The 26,562-nt window shown below is 39.1% G+C and overlaps 1 protein-coding gene and 1 long non-coding RNA gene across 2 annotated transcripts in view; both read right to left on the reverse strand.

Moving 5' to 3' along the window:
• LOC122349004 overlaps positions 1-26,562 on the reverse strand; it is a 495,348-nt gene that overhangs the window by 410,747 nt on the left and 58,039 nt on the right. The window lies entirely within an intron of this gene.
• On the reverse strand, positions 14,968-16,935 carry LOC122349058. Its single transcript, XR_006251412.1, has 3 exons — positions 16,844-16,935; positions 15,872-15,968; positions 14,968-15,786 (listed from the first exon to the last, which is right to left on the reverse strand). It is a non-coding gene; the product is annotated as an uncharacterized LOC122349058 (long non-coding RNA).

Below are 26,562 nucleotides of genomic sequence, written 5' to 3' on the forward strand. Positions count from 1 at the left end.
ATAATTTAAGGTTTTGTAGACTGTGTACATTGAAAGATAAACTATTTTAACATTAAATTAAAATTTGAAATCGATTTTACATTCAGAATTTAAAAAGTATATAAATCACACACAACTTTCCAAACTCTAGGATTTATTGTGCAACAGGCATTAAAAAAAACCTATTAAATAAACTAATAAAATGTAATTATCTAAAAAATAAATAGTAATCTTAGTTTTACTACCTAATATTTTATGTCAGCTTAAATATGGAGAGGAGAGGCTTTACATTGATAATAAGTAGTTATGAAAAAACCTTCCAGGATATCACGGTACTTTAACACAACCTGTAAATGAACACATTTTTATTGCATCACATTCTTTTTATAATCATAAACCGTTATTTTACAGAAAACACTTACTTTTTAGGGGCGCTATTCTTCTGATTTCCCCCCATTCAGGGCTTCGAAACCAACTCAGAGTCACGTTTGTGAGTCCTCTGTCAGACAGAGCAGATCCCAGCTGAAAAAAACGCATCAATACTGACGTGATTTAAACCAGAACATTTCAATACACTTAAGTCTCCCTCCCTTTCAAGTAAGTGTGATAAATGACTTTAATCATAGTTCACCCAAAAAGTGTCAACGGTCCATTTGAGACATAGGGTGCACTAATGCGAGTCTAGCAGAAGTGGACGCATCAGGCAGGAGGTAAGAAAAAAAAAAGCAACTATGGAAATACTGTTTCAGTTTCTTGCACAGACGGATCATTTCAGACTATAAACATCAATCTATCATCACTAGCTACTTATGTTTTTTTTATTTTCATTATATGACTGACAGACTGCAGCGACTGAGTTCAAAAATGTTGTTTGTTTGACTGAAGAAACAAAATCACCTACACCTTGGATACTCTGGGGATAAGAAGATAAACATTTTATATTTTCATTTTTAGGTGAACTATTCCTTTAAGTATGAACTCTCAAACAATGGTGTAAATTTTGTCTGTGGCCGAAATTTTTGAAAGGGACACCAAAACTGCAGCTAAAATTGTATTTGTAAGAATAGATATACACAGAGAACACAATTAGACAACTATTAGTGTAGAGCCGCTGCCAGATTAGTAAATAATTACGGACAGCAATTGGGTGGGTTTTGTTGTAAAAACCTGGTAATCCCTGTAGAAGGGAATAGTGGATCTCTCTTCGAGAGACCAATCTACTTCAAGTACATCTAAACGAGCCAACTGAAGATTGGCATGCACTAATCGCATCCAGCTGCCGCTGATTACAGAGCGAGTATAAATGAGCAGCGGGTGCAGCGCATATTCAGGTTTCTGCTGAGGAGCAGAGTTAGTGACCCGGCCCCTTCAGCGGCGGTACAGCACCATGGCGAAGGCGCGTGACTTTTCCGTTCCCTTCTTCAGGGAATGAGGGTTACATACGTAACCGGGATGTTCCCTTTCAGTCGTCATTCCGAGTCACGTCGGATGACCGACGGATTGGGATCCCTACCAAAACACCATGGACGCTGCCACCATATACCCCCTGGCTGTTACCTTGGCAGCTCCACTGGCTGTGGAGCGCCGGTGGAAGGGGTCCCCCTCGGTGGAGAGTTCCTCACCGTAGTGATAATAGATATGATGAGGAACATTTCAAAAGAAACGGCCTACAGTGTTTTGACCACATGAATTTGAGAATTGTCAATTTTGTTTGTATTAAGTCTGATGTAGTTGAACTCTATAATTGCTTGCAAGCTACAAGCAACTAGTTCACACAAGCAATAAAGAATTTTACTTCTTCGGTTTCTGGTTCAGTAATTTGTCCCCATAAATATACGCTTTGTGTATGTAATTCTGAATGCAAACATTTCATTGCCACTGGCTGCGCTACAGTTTTCCGATTTTTAACTGTATCAATCCTCAGTTTAGAATTCAATAAGCTCGATATATTTACCAAGTGATTAATTTTAACATTTTCTAACAGTCGTCGAAGAATAATTGTACATTCCACTAATGTGTGCGTTCATGATAATTTAACAGTTTAAGATGTTCTCCGGCAATTTGGAACAGCTTTATTTATTTATTTTTTGTCTCAGGGTAGTGCAGCCTGATTGTGGCAACCCACTCGACGCAGGAAAACAACCTTCACTGAGCGCTGAACTCCAACACCCTCTCGTAGATCATCTTGGGATCAAAAGCGGTCACGCTCGGCTCCAAAGCAAAAAGCTAAATATGCTCTGCACCCGCTGCTCATTTATACTCGTGCTGTAATCAGTCAATGACCAACTGAAAGGGAACGTAATTTTTGCTAACACAGCATCTCATTTCATCTGACATTTAAGCAAATAAAATAGCCTTGACATCCTTACTAAATGGAGTTCCACAACTATCGACTTTCACTATTCGTCTTGTTTTAAATCAAATTTTTTGGGGGAAAGCTACATATACTGTGTGTGTGTGTGTGTGTGTGTGTGTGTGTGTGAGCATGTTCCTGTTGTTGTGTGTGTGCATTCTATCCATTTATGGGTTATACAGGGTACATATTCTGTCTTTCTCTTACCTGCATAATTACATTTTCTTTCATTTTTGGGTCTGTCAAATCAGCTCTGGAGTTAAACATCATTTTTACAACCGATCTTTTTAAAATGGGACCTAGGAATAAACATTTATGCATTGAAACACCCATATAAGTACAAAAAGAAAGATTATTAGTTGAGCCTGAATTCAGGCACAACTATTAATACAAGTTTAACTTATGAACCAGATAGTGCGGACACAGTATACCTTTTCGAAAACCTCCACCTCACACAGAGTGAGTATCTTCATGTCTCCAGGAATGATCAGATTCACGTAACGTCCCTCCAACCCGTTACATGAGAAGCTGTAGGACTCACCTGCTGGAATAGCAGCAATAACAGCACATCTACAGACAGAGAGAGAAACAGACGCAGTTTATATGCATATTTCATGTACACATTTGTGCTCGATGTTTCACGCGTCTTCAGTCTCAAGTTTCTCACATGGGATTGTTGTTACCGTCGTTGTCAAAGAGCTTCCAATACCGAATCTCTGTGTTGTTGATTTGTTCTGGACAGCAGTCGTTTCTGTTAGTGGCGACAACTCTACTAATTTGATACATGTTTTCAGATCCACCCTCCACCATGGGTTAGACTGATTAAGGGTTGAGGAGCATCCTGGATAAAACAGCTGGAGACCTCGATTACCGTCAATAGCCTTTTCAGCGAACCAGTTCCCAGATGTCGATGACTGTAGAGCAGTTCCTTTCGATGCCCAATTTCCTAGAAAACATGTAAAGAAAACAGTATTAAAAACTACTTAGCTTACTAGTAGGGTACTTTTGGGGGTTATTTTTTCATTTTAGTTTTGGGTTTAACAGCTGCCACGTTTTGCTCTGTAAATCGTTTGCTGTTCACCGCGACTAGTTTAGATCGCACAAGTTTGACTGAAATGCTTGCATCGAAACATTTTGCATTCTACCTGCTAAAACTGTGCTAGAAGTTCACTTTTGTGAAGAAAGCCTGCTCTAGGAAGCGCTTCAGCTGTGTTTGTGAACGTGTGCAAATGAAATATGGGGGAATGGTCATAGGGTGACAGCACATGCCATTTTTCCAGAACGTATCCTGGTCAGGATTTCTATAAAATCTTGTTTTGGGTGTGTTGGTTCCATAGTGACTCTGATAAACCAAAGAGAAGCACAAGATGGCACTTCCCACATTGAAAAGTGCTCTAGGTTTGCGATGGCTTACCACGCAAAAAACCGTAGACTTCGAGCTCACAGAGAGTAAGAATCTGCTGATCTCCAGGAATATGAACGATCACGTAACGTCCCACCAGCCCACCGCAGGAGAAGCTGGCCGTGTCTCCAGAAGGAATAGTAGAGATGACAGCACATCTACGGAGAGAAAGATCATCTGTTACCTGGTTCTGTTCCCGGTTGTTGATAAGGATGAAAGAAACTTCAAAGAAATCCCCACATGGTGTTGCTGTAAACATTGTCAGAGAAGTTCCCGACACGAATAACCGCCCCGTTTATCCTCTGATAAGAGTTGACGTCATCTCTGTTAGTGATGGCCACCTTCTTCACCTGGTATTCATTCAGCAGATCCACTCTATACCACGGGTCGGTCTCTGAGCTGGTCTGTGAACAGCTGTCACGTAAACCATCAACACCATATCTAGAAATCCAGTTCTCGGATTGCGTTGACTGGCTTGAAGGGCGTCCTAGAGCTGCATTCTCTGGAAAAACTAGTTCAAATTCAAGGATTGAAGTCAATTAATTTTATTCAGTTCTTTATGGGGCACCATATCAGATTTAAAGTCCTTCAAAAGCATTTTACTGGATTCTTTATTCATTATCATAATTTTCAATGAAACACTTTTTACATTTTAATCATGAAACTAGATTTTCTTAGCTTGAAACCGGGCCTTTATGAACTTCATTTGTCTTTCTGATCAGACTAAACTAAAAGGTTTAATTGTATATTTTGTAAATGCATTCTTAATTTTTGTTTTTTTTCTCTGTAAAACTCATTTACAGTGGACCAAACAAATAACTGAGATTATTACCCTCTGCTCCATTTGTCCTTTCTTGAATTGATAAAAACCCTGTGTAAATAAAAAAAGATTCAAATTAATTTGAGAGATCATTTAAATGTTATGACCATTTCAGTGACACTGAACATCACTTGGTCTACTGAAGTTATACAAAAGATTCTGTGAGGGGGAAAAAAAAGATCATCAAATCATTTACATACACAAATGAGCAACGATTCAACACTAAATTTGTTTTGTAAAGCAAATGAAAGAAACTAAGAGATAATATTCCAGAGATCGACAAATGTTGCAAAATCTGTATACTGCATACTGTAGAAAGCAAATCATCGTTAAAAGAAAAAATTTTTTTTAACAAAACAAAAAGAAATTTATATAATATGCAAAAAATCTCTCTCTCTCTCTCTCTCTCTCTCTCTCTCTCTCTCTCTCTCTCTCTCTCTCTATATATATATATATATATATATATATATATATATATATTATTTTATTTTTCTAGCTTCATTATAAATTTTCAAGGTCTGAAATATTCTGATATAGTGCAAACTAAACCAGAAATAGCAATATAATCAAACAAAGGAAAAAACTGTGTTAATGTTAGTGTGACTCTATAGTAGATATATGCATGTTGTACGTTACCCAGTAAGATCCACAGACTCTTGCAGACCTTCTTCATGACTGATTAAAGGTGCTGTCTTTCTCTTAGGATGGAGACTTGTGTAGGGGTTTTTATGGAGAACAGCAGATTTAAATGTGCATCACATGATCAGCCTCATCTGTCCTCCCCTCCGTCTCTATCACTCACTTCTTTCATTCTGTCTTACATTTTTAAGATCATTTAACACAGTTAAGTACTTTTATTTTCCAGATGATCTAAAATGTTTGTCGTAAATTTAAATGTACAATGTTAAAGTAAAATGTGCAATGGATATATATGGATATTATAGTATAATGTACATTTTCATACAGAAAACAATTTTCAACATCAGTCTGCAAAAACCTAAACACACACACACACACGGATTTGAGTTCCAGTGTTATGATACAGTGCAGTATGTTCCCTTTGGCGGTGAGCAAATATATATTTTTTCAGTGTATATAACGATATTTGTCCATGCAGAATTTCTGTACAGTGAATGTACACAGCCTTTCAGTTTTGTGTACTGTTAGAGTTTTCAACAGTTTATGAAGGAATGAAAATACGCTGGTGTTTTGCTAGTGGTTAAATCAAATCTAAAATCTAACCGATTTAATTTGAGAAATTTACCATTTTCATTTTGAATATATTTGTAGAATTACAAATATAGCTAAATCCAGGGCAGCATCATTTGTTTCACAAACAAATGACTAAAGGAAGCAAACAAAGCACTAAAGCACTAAAATCATCAAAGCACTAAAACTAGCTATATCTGTGAAACGTTAGGAGTAGTGAAAATGAATCATTAGTCACCAAGACAGACTCATACTCTATTCTAAAGTTGATGTTGCTGGAAATCTGCCCTGCAATATAAATATTTCAGAAACATTTGACAATGAGCTCTCTTTTGTGTTTGCATTTTTGCGTTTCCCTTTACACTGGTGTTATTCCTGTAGTATTTAACCAGGTTTTTATAACTCTTACTGCAGTGGTTTGAGTCTTACCTCTCAGATCCTTCAAGGTATCTTGGAGAGCTGCTCAAGTTTCAGCTTCTAGCTACAGGTGTGCCTCAGAGCTCAGTCCTCGGACCGCTTCTCTTCTCTGTTGTTATAAATGATGAACTGCCTGACCCCAGCAAATACCTGATACACATCTCTAATAATACAGGCTAATCCATATATTTGCTCTTACCTCCTGTATAGACATACCATCTATAGAAGGACCATCACCTTCATCTCAGCATCTTACACACGCTAAAACTTTAATCTGAGTAGTACATTAATTTGAGTGGTGACGGAGACTATGTGAGTGGCTTGCTGGAGCGCAGGAGATGCATAAACATGATTTTGACCCTTTAGAAACTTTAAATTAATCGCTGCGCTGCTGATTGTGGTTTCGAGTAACGATAAATTTGCAATTTTGGGGAACATGAGAATGGGCAGTAATCCAAGACAACTAAAACCAAATATTTTAATCCATTTTAATCTACCAAATCAACCAGAGAGCAGTTATCAGGATTAGAGGATCTGGCATCTTTCATGTCATTTAAAATGTATTAAGCAAGGTGCACCATTTAACAGGCCCCTGCTCTGCTTTTAGACTTGTGTGTGCCCTCTAAAACCATCTTAGATTCTGCATGTTGTTGCGTCATCTCAAAGAGGCACAATCACATTCACACAACAGTTCCCTCCAGATAGAATGAACTGCCCTGACCAGCTATCTTCAAGAAATGGCTAAAAGCACATATCTTCTGTCTTTACTTGACCATCTGACTCTAGCACGCTAAGTAACTAACTTGCACTGACTGATCTTAAAATGATCTCGTGTGATCGTAAAATGATCTTAAAATGGTCTTGTGTGACTTTATAGAATTTTTTTGTCCAAATTTACAATACAATGCAATACAATGCAAATTTTATTTATATAGCACAATTTAAAACAAAGCGCTTTACAACAATTAACAAAAATAATGCTTGAAAAGTCATAGAATATACACAAGCTGTAAAAAGGGTAGCGTCCTAAGAACAATTTCAAAGTTGATACAAGAGTAAAAAAAAAAATCAAATGCCAGCGAGATAAAGTGGGTTTTTAGAGTGGATTTGAAAACAAACAAGGTTGGGGCATTTCTGATGTGGAAACTATAACCACACTTTTGGGCCAACAACAAAAAAAAAGGCACAATCACCTTGTTTTGGAACATACAGGAAGTCTGAGTTCATAGATATCTTGAGACGGTATGAGGCTGTAACAGTTCAGGACAGTGGGGATTGTGAAGAGATTAAAAACAAATTGTGGAATTTTCAAACCAACTTTGTACTTTACTGGAAGCCAATGAAGTGAGATTAAAATCGGTGTAATATTCTCATATCTACACTTTCCAGTAAGACGTCGAGCTGCTGCATTCTGGACTAACTGCAGACAAGAAACACAGGACTCAGGGATGCCAGCATACAGAGAATTACAGTAGTCAAGCCTAGACTTAACAAATGTGTGTATTGCGGTTTAAAGCTTCTTTAATGATGGAAAAGACTATGATTAGAAGCCGTATATGATAAAAACTGGACTTAACAATGGTACTTTACTGCTTGTCAAATGTGAGACTGTTGTCAAACCAAACAAGTTTCTGACACAAGTGGGGCTGTATGGTGACCGAGATGAAGTTTCAAAATCGTGTACACTCTTGCCATTGGGACAAAACTAATTTAATTCTGTTTTATTCTCATTGAGGCATAAAAAATGTCACAAGCCAAAGTTTAAATTCTTCTAGGCAATCCAAAATGGGCTTAATGGGATGCTTATTATCATGCTTCAAGGGAATGTAGATTTGAGTGTCATCGGACCCCACTTGTTAAAGATAAACCCAAGCATATAAAGTGAGAACAATACTGGACCTAGAATCGATCCTTGAGGTACAACAGATGCCCAATGTCGATGACATGACTCCTTGTTCGAAAGATATGAACAAAACTGGTGTAATACTGTGCCCCGTAAGCCTCAAGGACCAGATCAAAGCCAGAGTTAAAGTCTAACAAAAGCAGAGCCGCAGAGTTCATATATAGAACTGTGAGACGAAGTTGACCTGAGCCAATATTTTGATAAAAAAGCCAAATTTAAAATAGTTTTTTCTTTTTAAGATGTGGTCACACTATGGTGAGTTTGAAGTCATGGGGCACAGTCCCAGCTTGGAGGCATTCGTGGATAATATCAGGACAAACAGTTTCAATAACTGTGGGTTTCAGACAGTTTAACAGGCTCAAAAGATAATAAGTACTGTAGCACCAGAGTATGGAACATCAACCTAATCATATGTTGACACTGACACAGCAGATTGTGCTAATGATCTGAGAATATTATATTATATTATATGTTAAAATAATTAGCAAAATTCTCACACAGGAAGACATCTCAGAAAAAATGTTGACATGGACTGCAGCCTCAGTAGTGGAAAATAACTCCATATCTACACTTTGCAGCCTCAGCAGCTTGCTGAAAAGCAGAGAGAGCATTTGTGATTCATAGATTTCACATCTGAAAGAGACACGTATGTGTCTTATGTGAATCACACATATATACGCCGCATATCAGAGAAACAATCGTAACATCAAAATTAGGATGGTTTCTGCTCAACGTTTATAAATGAGGCCCCATTAAAAATTCAGTTTCAGAGATCAGTTCTTTCAGGTTTCATGTACAGCTTTATTGTGATCAGTGAGGAAGGTTTCCCCATCATCATCATCATCATCATCGTCGTCATCATCACTTTCTTACCACACACTGAGCTGTAAATAAAACAGTTTATTACTTCATAAAACAACATTTTCCATTCTGTCAAATATATTATTCAATTTATTAACACCAAAATCAAGTCTCTTGTCACTGTTTGTATGAACACACTCACTGGGTGCATCTTCTTTCCACATCACAACTTTTGGCGGTTGAGTCCACTGCAGCGCCACGCCAGAAACCCCTTTGTTTCGCCAGAGCAGACCGAAGCTGAAATAAAAGCAGGTCTCGCCATCTGTGTGATTTGATTTCAGATTTCTGCATGTTTCCTTCTCTCACCTGGGACAGGAGCTGGACTCTCATCTCAGGGTCAGACAGACTAGAACTGGACTTCAGTTTCATCTTCACAAAGGTCTTCTTATAAGAAATTTCTAAAAGGGCACACAAGGGGTGAACATGGGGGGATGGAGGGGGGTGGGCGCTAAATGCAGATATTAAAAACATAAAATGCATTTGTGTAACGTCTATGGACATTTTTTATGTTTTCTTCCTTCACTGCTGTGTGAACTAGTTTTCTCCCCATGAAGATATTACATGCAGTTTCAGCAAAAGGTTATGATTTAGTGTCAAACGCAAATGAATTTTACTCTGCAAATTACTGAAAGGTAAGTGTATGCGACTGTAAAATGTTTTTTATTTTACATATAAATTGCTATATATTAATGATTGAGAATTGGTTAATAGTTTCACAATAGTTTTCAAAACACTAAACCTGCTTGTTTGCTCTCACCTTCTCCATAGACCTCCACCTCACAAAGAGCAAGGATCTTTGAATCTCCAGGAATGAACAGATTGATGTATTGACCCTCCATACCGTTACATGTGAAGGTGGAGGAAGCATCAGCTGGAATACTAGGAATCACAGCACATCTAAAGAGAGATGGAGAAAACCTCATTCAGACTTCATGTGTGTGTTTCAGGGGTTGTTTATGGATATGAAGTCACTGAAAGAGGATCTCACATGGGGTTGTTGTTGCCGTTGTTCTCCAAAGAGTTTCCGATGTGAATCTCAGCTCCGTTTATTCGTTCTGAACAGCAGTCTAGTCTGTTTGTGACGACGACTCTATTAACTCTGTACACAGAGCCCAGATCAAGCCTCCACCATGGGTCAGTCTGAAAATTGGTTGAGGAACATGCTGACCACGGCTGCATGAAATTTGGATTTAAATCAATGGCCTGCTCAGCAATCCAGGTTCCATAGGTTGACGACTGCGTGACGGTTTTCCTGTTGCCAAATTACCTGCAAGACGACAGTGTCAATAAAAGGTTTTCAGCATCAGCATATGTTATATTTAATAGTGTTTCAGAGGGTTTACATGAATCTAAGAATGCATTTGAACTGATCAATGAATCTTCAAGGGACATCTTTTCACTTATGCAACCATATCTACAGCACCTCAGAGGACAAGACCAGATTGCTAAGTAGCTTTGAATTACCAATCACGTAGACTACCACTTCACAGAGACTGAGAATCCTTAATTCTCCAGGAATGTCCACAATAACATAGCGTCCCTCCATCCCATTGCACGAGTAGTTGGAGGTAGTTCCCGCTGGAATAGAAGAAACTACAGCACATCTGGAGACAGATAGAACAAAAAAATCTATGTCATCGAATTTTGTAACATCACAAACGTTAACCACCTTGGCTATGACAACGTTGGAGTGCCCGGACTATAGAAAAATGCCACCTGTGTGGAACCGAAGTAAAATTCAAGTTTGGGATTATTTATTTAAAAATGTGTTTTGGTTTTGAATGCTTTCCAAGGAAGCCTGATCTTTGTGAATTCTGTTGCAATAATCACAACGCTTGTGATTGATGTAATGATGACCAGCTGAATATAATCTGCATATGATAATATATCGGAGAGACTCACAATGGGTTGCTGAAAAGAGCTGTAGAATTGTTTCCGATCCGGATCTCGCCCGTTTATCCTCTCTTCACAGCAGCTCAGTCTGTTAGTGAGGGTCACTCTGTTCACCCTGTAGGTCTTCATCAGGTCCAGCTTCCACCACGGGTCGGTCTGTGACGTTGTATGAGAGCAGGTGGAGTTCGACCCATCCACAGCCTTCCAGGCATACCAGTCGGCATTATCTGATGACTGAATGGCTGTTCCCCACGCCCGATACGTTTACTGGAATATGTTCAGTGAAAAACCTTATTTACAGTGACATTTATTTATGATTTTGCTGTATCATTCAGAAAAAAAAAAGTTAAAATTATCCAAAATGACATTACAGATATTTTTACAGATACTTTTACAACACAGTATATTCACTTAGAAATGGGATTATCTGAAGGAATCAGTCTGGGTGATTTCAGCGTGTGTTATTTTGTGATTTCTCTTTGACTTCGATGTAAAGAATGAACCAGAATTAAAAATTTTAGGCCCAGCTGTATTTCTATATGACTGATTTTTTTAAACCTGCTTTATTTTTTAAACTTTAAGTGCATTGTTATTTACATTTCATTTGTTCCATATTTATACCGTAGAGCCCAGAACATTACAGCAGCATTCATAAAAGATATAAAAGAGTTAATTCACAAAAATTTCTGAATTTAAATCCCACCTTCTATTTCTGCCTTTGTTCGAACCGAGAAAAACCCTTAAAAGGGAAAACACAGAATGATGCTCAGTATTTAATGAATTTAATTGTTTTTTTAATTATTATTTTATAGTAGATTAACACAGAAAATACACACTTACCCAGTAAAAACAAGAGACTCTTGTAGAAAGCTCTCATGTTGATTTCAGGTTGTTTTTTCTGCCTTCATTTGAGGGTGTTTGAATAAATGTTGTTCCTGGAAGAAACGCATCAGTTTAAATTTCTTATCAGAGTCACATGATCCTGCTTCTCCGCCCATTTTTCTCTCAGATCTGTCAAAAAAAAAAAGGTTTACATGCACATACACACTTAGAAATACTTTGTTTTTGAATATGACTGAATATGAATATGATCAATTTCTACCCTCAAACTGGATTGATTTTTAACAGCTGTCTTTATCACCTCATGTCCTCCTGAACTACATCAAGCTCTGCATTTATTTTATTCTTCAATTGTTCAGATAATGTCATCCTAACCTGTGTCAGTGAAAATGAGGAGTAATTCCATTAAGCTAAAACATAAAGTAAAATCTAGTCATAACAGTACCACAGAAGTGGTTGACATGACTGTCGCCCGGCCACTTTTAATTTATTCCATCTCAAAGACTTTGCATTTTGTTTCTGCATGAAGGCTGCCTGTCACTACATGGCACGACGTGAGGAAAGGATCTTCTAAAAGACACAAAGCTGTTAGAAACGCAACTGGAATATTAGCGTTAGGTGCTAGAATAGCAATTAAAAATGGTTTGCATCTGTTGCAAAACATTACGTGTCTTTCTTATTCACATTGATTTTAAGTCATTTGCTTAGAAAGCACGTTCCTAAAAACATGAATGTAAATTTTAATGTAAATGTTCCAAAACTTCTTACGACTTCAGGAGAGCACTAACATGTAAGAAAGTGCACTAAGACTGTGTCTGCGCTGGCGTCTTGGGCTTTAAGAACTACCAGGTTTTCTTTTTTACATTCTTCAATTCCAAGCTCCACCACACCTACAACAATCTGTACACAAACCTTAATTGCTTATTTCTACAAATATTTCTTGCCCCTATGACCTTGTGCTGTTAATTTGACTAGGCATACAGTTATTTTGCCTATGTAAATAATGTCTCTTTTTTTTTTTTCCTTGGAAAGAAGCTAAGTGTCTGACGGTTGATGAAATGTGACGTATATCGAAGGAACAAACACTTAAGTCCAAAAACATAAGTTGATCCACTAAAGCAGTTTCATCATTAGCCCTACAAAGGCTTTTAGTTTTTGACAGTTATCTTTGATCCTGCGCCATCTTTGATTTGAATGTTGTTCTTTCTCAATTGTGTTTTCATAATTGCACATCCTGAGTGGTATGCAATTATTTGTTCCTCACAAATTACATGTATTGCCTTTTTTTTTTATCTTTGAGATGTTAAGTCAGTGGTTGTACAAGGAATAATGATTGAATTAATTCAATCAGATTTTAATTTTAATAATATACTGTAGATATACACTTCATCTAGTGTGTTTAAAACTTTCAGTTTGAAATATTCTGATCTTTGTCAAATTCATATTACTAATTTAATTGTCACGTATCGTGGCTGTAGTAAATCGTCCCAACAAAAGATTGAACAAAAGGGATTGCTTTTATACAGGAACTCAGCATCAACACATGTAGTAGATTGAATAACATTAAGGACCGACATGGGAGAACACAAAAAGAACACAAAGACATAATTGGGAGAACAGAAACAGGTGAGCAGACGACAAAACAGGAAGGGACTAATTAACTAATAATCACAACACCATGGACAGGAAGAGGAAGGACCAAATATGGGCAAACAGAAAGGCAGGGTGCAACATCAGACATGACACACATGTAACATCCCCCTAGGCACGACTCGCGCCGTATAACACACTGAAAGTGAGGGTGGATGCCCTGGAGGCTGATATGCAGAAGAGTCACAGGAGGCCTCCAGGGCGAGTCAGGAGTCTTGGCTGGACACCACAGCATGTGTTCAGGTGACCGTGCAGACAGAGTGACGCAGGAGGAAAATGGCACCAGTGACTGAAGATGGGGATCAGGAAGGTCGTTGTACTCAGGTGGGGCCGGAGGCTGGAGGAGTGGAATCCTGAGGCAGACTATCAGAAATCAGAAATCAGGCAAACAAGCAGATAGGTGAAACCAGAGAACAATCCAAAAAAACAAGCAAGGTTCAGTCCACAGCAAACATGATCCAATGAGGTGAGACAGAGCGATCATCCAGGGAAACGAGCAATGGTCCAAACAAGGTCCAAGACGGCAGGCAGGAGTGAATCCAGATACACAAGCAATAATCCAAAAATCAGGCAGAGATCAGAACACTGGAGAACAAGACTAGGCAAAACTATGACTAGACTTTGAAGCTGTGAATGGCTTTGTACAGTAGCTATCGTTTACAGTGACACTCGGCGGTGGGCAAAAGGAAGGCTAGTAGCGTGTGTCTGAGTGATCTGGTGAGCGTGTGATTAGTGAAATGACTGATGGGAATAAAACTGAAGAAAACACAAAATGCAAATGTTTCGGAACATGCCGCAATGTGCAGTCTATTTATTAAGCTCATAACACGTTACAAAAACACTAGTTTTAACGCAAAATAAATGTCCAGTCAACACATCGAACACTGCATGTCCCGCTAAGGATAGTGCGTTTTCATTTTAAAGTGCTGTTTAAGAATGAAAACGTTCCTTGTTTACACTGTTAACTTTTGTAAAGAGTAAATAAGTTATATGCGATCACATCTTTTCAACAAAATGTAAATATATAGGCTAATCTGTTAAGAACATTGATTAATGTTTATAAAGTTACATGGTTATATAATATGGTTTTATTGATGTTTGCTTGTGGGTTGCAATTTTACTTTATTCAAATTATGTAAAAATTATTACTGTGACCCAACCATTGTTTACAGTGGAGAGAACTTGTTTGCTTATATTCATAACTTCTCAATGCTCGTAAAGTTTAGGCATCAGTCACTAACTCATGTTAATAGATCTGGCAAAGTGATCTGCTAGTAGCTTTAGTATTATATTAGAGCTAAAGAGCGAAATTAATATGTTTGTATACTGAAGTTTGAAATTATCATAATCTTGGTTTTAAAATCTAATTTAAATCTGTAAATAAATGTTTTAGGAATTTCCAAAGAGGCTTCACATTGTAAATAAATAATTACGAAAAAATGTTAACCAATTTGATACGTACCAGTATATCACAGTACTTTAATGCATTAAAAAAAAAAAAATTAAACATTTTAAAACCGTTAACATTCATTAATCTTTTGTGATCGGTTACTGTACAGAACTCTAAAAACACTTACTTTCAGGAGCCTATGCATTATCAAGATCCCATGAATGTCATTTTATTTTGAAGCACTTTTTCATAAAATAATAAAGATGTTGTTCATGTATTCAGGGCTACAAATAATAATAAATAAATATCAACTCTATTAGTATAGTATTAAGCATTAAATGTTAATTATACATTGGATTGTTTTATTCTTTAAATAAATAATAAAAAAAGCAAAATTATAATGCTATATTACTGTATACTAAAATACAACAATGGAAAAAAACCTGTTATGATAACCAAAAGAATAAAAAGCATCTTAAGAATGGAGAATACCATAAGAAGGCTTTGAATAATTGATTAATTGCCACTTGATTACATAATTGTGGCATCTGTAATTGTGATTTATGAAATCGATTAATTGTGCGGTCCTGATCTATTTATGTCTTCATTTAATAAGGGCTTTTGCAATTAGTTTTGAAAGTCTTCCACCGTCGTCGTATCTCCGCATGAGAAGTTCATTACACAGGAAGGGAGTGCTCTCAAAGTTAAACATATGGCCAGCAGAGGTCACTCATATTTCATTAAATAAACACAAATAAAAATAATCCATTCATTTTATATAGAGCCTTTAAAAATTACTTTCTGTGCATAAAAGCTTACTTAAAAACACAACAATGCTAAAACGGCAAACAATAAATTCAACAAAAGATAAATCACACAAATCAATAGAAAACTAATCAATTAAAAACATTCTTAGTTGAAGAATTATCTTCCACGATGTCATCCGTTCTGGAGCATATATAGAGAATATCCTGTGCTCAGTGATACACAACCTTTATAAATCCTTTATAAATAAGTAATTATGAAGCAACGTTGATCTTTCCAGTACATCACAGCACTTTAATGCAACCTGGGAAAAAAAAAAAGCTTATTTCACATTTTTATAACCATTAACATTCGTCCAACTTATAAGTTATTTTGCAGAACAGACTCACGTTTAGGAGCGTTCACCTTCTGAATCACCTGTTTGGGGCTTTGAATCCAACTCAGAGTCACGTTCGTGAGTCCTCTGTCAGCCAGAGCGGATCCCAGCTGAAAATAACACATTGATGCAAAAGCATTTAGATCAGAACATGACCCTTTTGGCGCCAGGTGTGTGTGTGTGTGTGTGTGTGTGTGTGTGTGTGTGTGTGTGTGTGTGTGTGTGCGTGTGTGCGTGTGTTTATTACAAACTATACTGATTGTTGTCATGTTTGTTCCTGTGGTGACAGCTCTGTAATGACAGCAAGAGGCTGGGGTCAAACCTTATTAAATGATTAATTTGCATTAAAAAAAAAAACAGTTTCAGATGAGCAATAAGGTAATGCCAATGAGGCTCACGCGGCTGGTGGAGGAATCATAACGAATGCAACATTATGCAATGACAGCAGAACAATCGTGCATAATCAACACACAGAGCATAAATGATTCAGTTTTTTGAATTTTGAATCATCTGAGTCAATGATTCAATGGTTAAGATTAAGACGAGTCATTGAAGATGCTGGCGGTTTAGTTAAATTTTATAATATTAACTGTACCGTGATGCTGTATCAAATCAACACAGGATGTGATTTGTCCTGTATTTTACCAAGGCCAACACATATCTGAATACAAATAAGAATCTTGCACTTTTTACAATACTAGTAGCAATTATAATAAAATCAATTTCATAAGAAGTATCAGAGAAGCTCATTTTGTCGTCTTTGTTTCTATTGAGAAAGATAACAACGTGCAGAAAATGGTTACACTGCAAACTGTTCATAATTAAAACAATACAATTACACACAATGATTTACAGTATCAAGCAGCAAAAACGTTTTTTACAGTTAAAAACAGATGACCGAATGTAGACCTACTCCTGTTGTGTGAGCATTTGGTCCCTTTACTGCTTCTATAGGAGACATACCTGTATTCTGTCTTTCTCTTACCCGCATAATTAAGTTTTCTTTCATTTTTGGGTCAGTCAAATCCTCTCTGGAGTTAAACATCATTCTTACGATTGATCTTTTTAAAACGGGACCTAGGAATAAACGTTCAAACGTCCATATAAAACCAACATACGCATAAAAACAATTTGTGAACCAGACAAAGAGACATTATTAGCTGAGCTGGCATTCAGCAAAACGGTAATAGTGTTCCTCACCACTTTTGTTAATTGAACAGTAAAGAGACAGTATACCTTTTCCGAAAACCTCCACCTCACACAGAGTGAGTGTCTTCATGTCTCCAGGAATGATCAGATTCACGTAATGTCCCTCCATCCCGTTACATGAGAAGCTGTAGGACTCAGCTGCTGGAATAGCAGCAATAACAGCACATCTACAGAGAGAGAGATGAAGCGTCAGTCCTTCATGTGATTGATTTCTCATGCTCTTTCAACCTCAAGTTCCTCACATGGGGTTGTTGTTGCCGTTGTTCTCCAAAGAGTTCCCGATGCGAATCTCAGCTCCGTTTATTTGTTCTGGACAGCAGTCTAGTCTGTTAGTGATGACCGCTCTGCTAACTTTGTAAATTTGTTGCATATGTAACGGAGTGCAAATGTAAAATTACTGCATAAATGGGGACAGCGCCATCTACCCGGTGCAGGATGTAATTTAGCGTGTGGAGTAGGGACCGCCCACAGCAGAGTTAACGAAGCATTGCTGTGGGTAAGTTGCACGTGTGTCGCGGTCTGAGAATTACCATTAATAAGTGTTCAAATCACACAAATATTTGCTTTATAGTGACGTTATCTCTCAATGAACATGTTGAGACTCTGTTAAGTTATGTTTGGCGTCGAGTGCGTTGCTTAATGTCGAGTTATAATGACATTATATTACGAGGCCGATTGTAATCTGTTTGTGTGTTGTGTTTTATGTAGAATGGTTTATTCTCAGCGAATGTGCGAAACCCTATTTACACACACTGTCTCCATTGTGCAGGTATGTTGTTGAATATGTTGTTAAAAGTTGTTAAATTATTTGATTCAAAATGTGTTGCTCAAATTCTCCGCTAGGTGGGGATGTTTCACTTATAATACGGTTTAATTGTATTGCTCTGTATTATATTTAGGATCTCTACTCATGTGCTTTATAAGTAATTGAAAATGTGTCACGTATAAAAAAATTGTTAACATCTAAAACAAACACTATACGATCACAAAGTTAAAAAGAATTCAAGAAACAGAATTGAAAGAGCTGTTTTCGAATAAACAGAGCAGAGTTAACGAAGCATTGCTGTGGAATGGTTTATTCTCAGCAGAATGTGCGAAACCCTATTTACACACACTGTCTCCATTGTGCAGAGTTCACAAAGCATTGCAGAGGCCGCCCAGGCAAGACCGTCACATTGGTGCCGTGAAGTTGTGATGCCGCTGTGTTGCCGTGGGTCGTGTCTTCAAGCAAGCTGAGCGTGATCACCGTGTTGACTCTTACGGACTTTAAGCATTCATCATCGTTGGAACAGTTCATCATCAGTCCACAGCCTTTGAAATCAAGGGACTCACTCGCTTTATCCTTTTTGGCTTCTTGCTCTGCTCATCTATATTGAATTAATTTTTGCATGTGTATGTACTCTTTTTTTTTTTTTTTTTTTTTTTTTTGAAAACTTTGCTGCCTATGATGAGTAATAGTAAACGGTTTTACCTGACCAATGTACTCCTGGTCCAGTAGGCAGAGGTAGAGGGGTTTTAGGGTTTCCAATTCCCTTTTCAATGAACAGTCCCAGTGCTAACGATAGTTGTAGGCCTGGCAGAGAGTATGATGACACACAGTCAGATGTCAATCACAGAGCAGCCTGCGCTTCAACACGTAACAGTGATAGCGTGCATGACATGTTAGGGCAGATGACTTCAATTGTTCATCAGATTGGCCAACAATTAGCAGACAACATTATGTCTCATCTCAGTCCTTATAAGCTTAGACACTGACACACCAAGTAAACAGCACACTGATGATAGGACTACTCAACCTTCAAGCATGTTAAATGTGTCTCAAAACCAAGTGATTCAGCACAGGAAAGTCAAGGAGCCGCCTTCCTTCAGAGGATAGCTCTGACACGATTGTAATTGAGGAATGGGAGGATCTCATGAAGACATTTGTTAAAAAGAGCAGTATGAGTGCTGATGAACATGTGGAAGAAATCCTAGTACACCTTCGTGGTAAAGCAAAAGATGTAGTCAAGTTCTGGATCAGAAATTGTGATTCTGCAATTGCTGTCTGCCCAAATTCCGTTTACAGCCTGCCCGCCAAACATTTCAGCTCTAATCATTACTCTCCAGTTCCTCTTGCCGACTTTTATACTACCTTACCTGAAGAGGATGAAAACCCATACGACTACTGGTTGAGACTCAACAAAGCAGCGGATGTTGCCTCTGAATGCCTGCGAGAGCAAGGTAAAACACTTGACAAGCCCCATGTGGAAATAGTTCACATGTTTATCAGACACTGCCCAAGTAAAGACTTAGCCTTGACCTTCAGATCCAAGCCGATTGACAAGTGGTCAGCCCATGAAGTTCAGGCCGTCCTTAATGACTATCAATCTGACTTATCGTTCAAAGCCACCAGTACAGTGCATCGCAGCCACAGTGAAAGAGTTTGGTTAACAAGATTGATGTTAATTCAGTTCCAGCGCCTGCTCCTTCAATGTGCGAACAACAGAAAAGTCAGATTTATCTGCTCTTGAAAAGGTCATCGACATGCTTGAAAAGGTCCTGCTAACCAATACTAACAGAACTCAGTCCCGTCCTAAACAGCAGCCTTACAGCAGACTTCCTAGGATTGAAGGTTTTGATGCCTTGCCATGTTCTATCTGCGACGGCGCTTCCCACTCTGCCTTAACTCATTGTCGTGAGCATCGGCTATGCTTTCAGTGTCAGTCACCAGGTCATTCCAGACGGTCCTGCCCTAGGTGGAGGCGGTCACCTCAGCCTCATCAGGAAAACTGACAGGTCTGTGCGTAAAGGAGGTTAGTGCAGACCAAACTGATAATCCTCAATGTTTGCCACACAAGATTATGAGTCTATTTTTGAGAAGAACAAATCCAGTGTCTCACCTGAGAAAACAGCTGTATTTCAAGGGATACAACGAGTTCCTAGAGAGCCGATTCGTTATTCTACACTGCTGTATCTGTGGAAAATGGTCCGTCTTTCACTGCATTACTCGACAGTGGCTCAATGGCGTGCACTCTCAGTGAGGCAGCTGAAGCTAAGCTGCTAGCAAGTGCTTCTACATTGTCAAAGAGTTTTGCCGATGATGTTGTGATTATTGGATGTGGTGGTCATCGTGTCACACCAACGGCAATGTATGATTTGTCCATCTGTGTCTACGGATGTAAAATGATAGTACCTGTGCTGATTGTTCCAGGCCAGACTGATGAGATGATCTTGGGCAGCAACGTCATCAAGAGCCTGCTGACTATTCTGAAAAATACGGATGACTACTGGAAATTGATTTCACTACCAAGCAGTAATGGACAAAAGGAGTGTTTAGAGTTCATTTCCTTGCTGTCAATACACAGCAATGGAGAGGTGATCGCGTACCTGAGAAAGTTGGTACTGTTAAACTCAAGCACAGTGTCACACTTCAACTCCAAACTGAACACCTTGTATGGGGCAAGCTTCCCGTCAACTCTGTGATGTCTGTGGGTAGTACAGTATTGGTGGAGCCTACCCAATCCAAATGTGGCCCTAAGCAGATCATGGTGGGTCGAGTCATTACACCTTTATGGGGTGACGGCTGGATACCTGTGAAAGTTATAAATCCCACAAACAGTGTGTTGACATTGAGAAGAAATGCAAAGATTGCGGATGTTTCTCCTTGCATCGCTGTTGAAGATCTCCCAGAGAGTGACTATATTAAGTCTCAAGTTCAACACTTTCAACATGATGATGGCTCCCAGGAATCTGAAGATGAGATGGTACAGACCTTGAATGATTTGGGATTGAACGACTTGGATCTAACAGCTTGTGAAGTGCCTTCAACATGGAAGATGAAATTACTCCATCTTGTGAAGAAATATGAGTCCATATTTTCGAGGAACAAAATGGACTGTGGCGAAGCCAAAGATTTTGTACATCGGATCCGCCTAATCGACGACAGACCCTTTCGCCTCCCCTACCGTCGTGTACCGCCTGGACATTATGAAAAGCTGAGAGTAGCGCTGGATGAAATGGAAGAGAAAGGAATAATCAGAAAATCAAACAGTGAGTACGCCTCCCCTCGTCCTGGTGTGGAAAAGAACGGTGATTTGAGGATTTGTACTGGCTTTCGATGGCTGAACGCCAGGACTGTAAAGATGCCCATCCTCTGCCACACCAGTCAGGCGCTTTAGCTGCTCTTGGAGGAAAGCGCTTACTTCTCGACTATGGACCTTACCTCAGGCTTCTATAATGTTCCTTTGCATGAGGACGATAGGAAATATACTGCTTTCTCTTCACCATTTGGGCTGCATGAATATAACAGGATGCCCCAAGGCCTTTGCAACAGTCCAGCTACATTCATGCATGATGATGTCAATCTTTGGTGATAAGAACTTCACAAGCTTACTTTGTTATCTCGATGATCTCATGGTCTTTGCCCCCAACGAGCAGGTTGCTCTTGAAAGGCTGGAGATGGTGTTTTCAAGACTCAAAGCCCACAATCTCAAGCTATCTCCTAAAAAGTGCCATTTCTTGAGAAAATCTGTTAAGTTTCTTGGCCATGTCATTTGTGAAGATGGCGTCAAAACAGACCCTGGGAAAATAAAGGCCATCACAGATGTTAAAGCAGTTAACTTGATGGATTCTGATGGAGCTACTCCGTGCCACAAGAAAATTAGATCTTTCTTAGGCATGGTATTATACTACCAACATTTTATAGAGCGATGTTCTGCCAAAGCCAAGCCTTTATTCGATCTCATCTCAAAGACTGACACGAGAGGCTCTAGAGGAGGAGAAGGAAGCTTAGCTCAAAAGCTATGTGCACCAAGCTCGCACCTACAGACTGGACTGACAAATGCCAGGATTCATTTGACACCTTGAAAGAGGATCTTCTCACAAGCGTAACGCTAGCACACCCTGACTTTAACCGTGAATTCATATTATCTATAGATGCCTCGTTTGTGGCTTGGGAGCTGTTGTTTCTCAGATTCCTGAGGTGGCACTATAGCTAGGCCCGTGGCATTTGCTAGCAAGACGTTGTCTCGTTCCCAGATGAATTACCCGGCTCACAGGCTAGAATTCCTTGCGCTCAAGTGGGCGATATGCGACAAGTTCCATTATTGGTTGAAGGGCCGTCATTTTACAGCTTGGACGGACAATAATCCCTCACTTACATACTCACCAAGCCACGCCTTGATGCATGTGAGCAACGCTGGGTTGCTAAATTAGCCTCTTTCAGCTTTGACCTTAAATACGTACCTGGCTCTAAGAACATTTGTCGCTGGCGCCTGAGCAGGGCCTTTCGTCCAGTCAAGTGTAAGTCATCGACTTGTCACAGAACCTTACCACTCTTTGCTCAATCAGGTTAATGGAGTTGTAGATCAAGTCGTCCAAGATTCTTTCCGTCTTACCACAAACTGTCAAGCATTAAGTTCTGCTGATGATCCCTCTGATACAGCTGGAGTTAGTGGCCAATGTCTAACGTCCCCAGGTGCTTTGAGTTCACAGGATGTAGCTGCAGTATTGGACGCACATTGTTCTGGCGGTGTAGGACAGATGATGGGCGTGGAATCCATTCACACTTCTTCAATATGGACCAGACTACGGCACTCACTGCAAGCACTCTGTCAGCTGCACAAGAACAGGATGACACTGTAAGCAGAGCTCTCTTTTATGTTCAACGACACAGACGCCTGACAAACATGAGCGTGCTAATGAGCCTCGTCCTGTCATAAGGCTTCTTAGGCATTGGAATAAACTTAACATCAGAGATGGCATGCTTTTCAGAGTTAAAAGAGACAATCATATGAACAAAAAGCTGTATCAATTCGTCGTTCCAGATACTCTGAAACAACAAGTGCTTCATGGTCTGCATGATGCGGCTGGTCATCAAGGTCGCTCCAGGACACTCGTTGGCCAGACAAAGGTTTTTCTGGACAGGCATGCAACGCGACATAGCAAATTATGTGAAAAACTGTATGCGGTGTCTCGTAGGCAAGACCCTGAACCAAGAGATCGTGCACCTCTTGAGAACATTCACACCTCTGAGCCGATGGAACTCATCTGCATCGATTTCTGGACAGCGGAGCAGGGTGATAACAGGAGCGTGGATGTTCTTGTAGCAACAGACCATTTCACCAAAATGGCCTACGCTTTTCCTGTAAGAACCAGTCCGCAAAGCAGGTTGCTCATCGATTATGGAGCGGTCTCTTCTGTGTTTACGGATTCCCGATGCGTGTGCATTCGGTTCAAGGCCCGAGCTTTGAGAGCAAATTGATGAAGGAGTTGCTGGATATGGCAGGTGTTAAGAAATCACACACCACCCCTACCACCCAATGGGAGGCGGAATCACGGGCGCTTCAACAGAACCTTAGGGAACATGATAAGATCCTTACCTCTTCAGTCCAAAGCCAAGTGGCCACAGTCTTTGCAGATGCTGACTTTCTGTTATAACTGCACCGTTCACGAGACCACAGGCTTTGCGCCTTTCTATTTAATGTTCGGGAGAGTCCCACATCTTCCCATCGATGTGATGTTCCAGCATGTTCTCAGAGATGATACTGTTGTGAAGTATTCAGATTTCGTATCCAAGCTTAAATGTGACCTCGGCGAAGCTGCAAAAATTGCACAGAAGCACAGTTCTACTGAGCAAGCTCGTCATGCAAGAATCTACAATCGGAAAGTAAAAGGATCACCTTTGACTGTCGGTGACAGAGTCCTTTTGGCGAATCGTGGAGAGCGTGGAAAAAGAAAAATCGCAGATAAGTGGGAGTCAAACCTCTACGAAGTGATGTCTGTGAGATCACCAATAAATGTCTATCGGATAAAAGACACAGAAACGGACAGAGAAAAGATTGTGCACAGGAACCTTTTACTACCTGTTAACTTTCTGTACAACGATGAAGTTGATTTACCATCTCATTCAACTGATTTGACCTCAGACTTGCCTGATCATCCTGACAATGATACAAGAACGGCTCACTGGGTTATGCAGTCTGATCAGCCCAACTGCCCCGAAAATGACAGTAACTCAAGTGCCTTGTCCGGAGTTCAGTGTTCTTTGGATGTTCAGAATTCCAATTCGAAAGCAGACTCTGATACCTGTAACAGCTCAGTATCCACTGAACAGGGAAGTGACCTTCAACATGTGTTGGATGACAAACTAGTCCCTGATGAAGAGTTAGGCCAGGGTTCCTCACAGCACTCTTCGACTATGCCAGTTTTCCACCTTCACAAGTAGACAATAACCCTGTTCTGGATACAGTTGACCCTGTAATTTGCACTCAACCAGAACTCATTCCCACAGACACAATTAGAACTAGGGCTGGTAGGACCATTAAACCTCCACAAAGATTGATCTGTGAGATGAATAATCAGTTTGTGCATGATTCATCACCTTCAGTAATTTCTCTTTTGATGTGGTGAAAAACCTTTTCATGGGTAATTTTCATGGTTACAAGTTGAATTGTAATTTTTGAGCTGAGATCTTTCTTAAGAAGTTGACTTCTCAATCCTTGAATAGTGTATATAAAGAGAGGTGTTTAGGGCATCTCTTCAGTCTGTGTTTTGCATGGATTTTGGTACCAGTCCATACTTGCACACTTCCTATGGAGGAATTTTGTAATTGACATTCACACTGAAGTGTTTCAAGGACATTCTCACAACTATTTTCTTGTCTTGCTTTTTGTTACCTTTCTCTGGTTCTTGTGGTGTTAAGCTCTCTAACTGTATAGGCGCTTCCCCAGTTTAGCATAATTTTAGGGGTGCATGTAACGGAGTGCAAATGTAAAATTACTGCATAAATGGGGACAGCGCCATCTACCCAGTGCAGGATGTAATTTAGCGTGTGGAGTAGGGACCGCCCACAGCAGAGTTAACGAAGCATTGCTGTGGGTAAGTTGCGTGTGTCGCGGTCTGAGAATTACCATTAATAAGTGTTCAAATCACACAAATATTTGCTTTATAGTGACGTTATCTCTCAATGAACATGTTGAGACTCTGTTAAGTTATGTTTGGCGTCGAGTGCGTTGCTTAATGTCGAGTTATAATGACATTATATTACGAGGCCGATTGTAATCTGTTTGTGTGTTGTGTTTTATGTAGAATGGTTTATTCTCAACGAATGTGCGAAACCCTATTTACACACACTGTCTCCATTGTGCAGGTATGTTGTTGAATATGTTGTTAAAAGTTGTTAAATTATTTGATTCAAAATGTGTTGCTCAAATTCTCCGCTAGGTGGGGATGTTTCACTTATAATACGGTTTAATTGTATTGCTCTGTATTATATTTAGGATCTCTACTCATGTGCTTTATAAGTAATTGAAAATGTGTCACGTATAAAAAAAATTGTTAACATCTAAAACAAACACTATACGATCACAAAGTTAAAAAGAATTCAAGAAACAGAATTGAAAGAGCTGTTTTCGAATAAACAGAGCAGAGTTAACGAAGCATTGCTGTGGAATGGTTTATTCTCAACGAATGTGCGAAACCCTATTTACACACACTGTCTCCATTGTGCAGAGTTCACAAAGCATTGCAGAGGCCGCCCAGGCAAGACCGTCACACATATCCACCCTCCACCATGGGTTAGACTGATTAAGGGTTGAGGAGCATGACGGGTAAAACAGCTGGAGACCTCGATTACCATCAATAGCCTTTTCAGCGAACCAGTCCGCAGAACGCGATGACTGTAGAGCAGTTCCTCTTGATGCCCAGTTTCCTTGAAGATAGGTGAAGAAATATGTAATACAACATGTAATATGGCCAGGATGCTCCTACTGTGAAGTGTGTAAAAATGTAGCACTGGTGGGTCATTTTTGGGGTTATTTTTTAAATGTTGGGTAGTTTTGGAGTTAAACAACTACCATTTCGATGTGCAACTTATATATAACAATTTATATACTTTATCTATGAAGTCTTCACTGCTATGCAGCATACAGCGGATGACATACCAAGCAGCTGAATGCATGCCACCTTAGTTTCCATGCTTTTTTTCCTCACAAAGATTTTGCATTTTGCTAAAATGGGATTAGCAGAGTTGATTACACTTTAATTACCGTATTTGCAATTTCAAAAGAATTGTTTAAATGTTAAACACTGTTGAAACAACTTTTATAAATGAGATTTGTTATAGCGCTGGCCAATTGCTTCCATTGTCCAAGTTTCTTTGGATAAAAGTGTCTGCTAAATTGATGAATGTACATGTTTACTGATTAATTCAAATATGTTTTGCCACGCTTTACTTTATGAACCAAAGAATCATGATTTTGAATAGAAATATTACCAAAGGACAGAATTAGGCACTTTGATAATATGCCAGTAATAACAATGAAGAGCAAAGCATGATCCAACTGCATGCAAAAAGTTGTGCAATGGCTCGCTTTTTCACATTTAGCTATCAATGTACATATTTATATTTTGAATGACATATTACACATTGAAAGGTGCTCAAAAGCGGTGACTTGCCAAGCACATTCCCGTATACTTCAACCTCGCAAAGAGAGAGAATTTTCTGATCTCCAGGAA

Source organism: Puntigrus tetrazona, chromosome 7, assembly GCF_018831695.1.
Source record: "Puntigrus tetrazona isolate hp1 chromosome 7, ASM1883169v1, whole genome shotgun sequence".
NCBI lineage: Eukaryota > Metazoa > Chordata > Actinopteri > Cypriniformes > Cyprinidae > Puntigrus > Puntigrus tetrazona.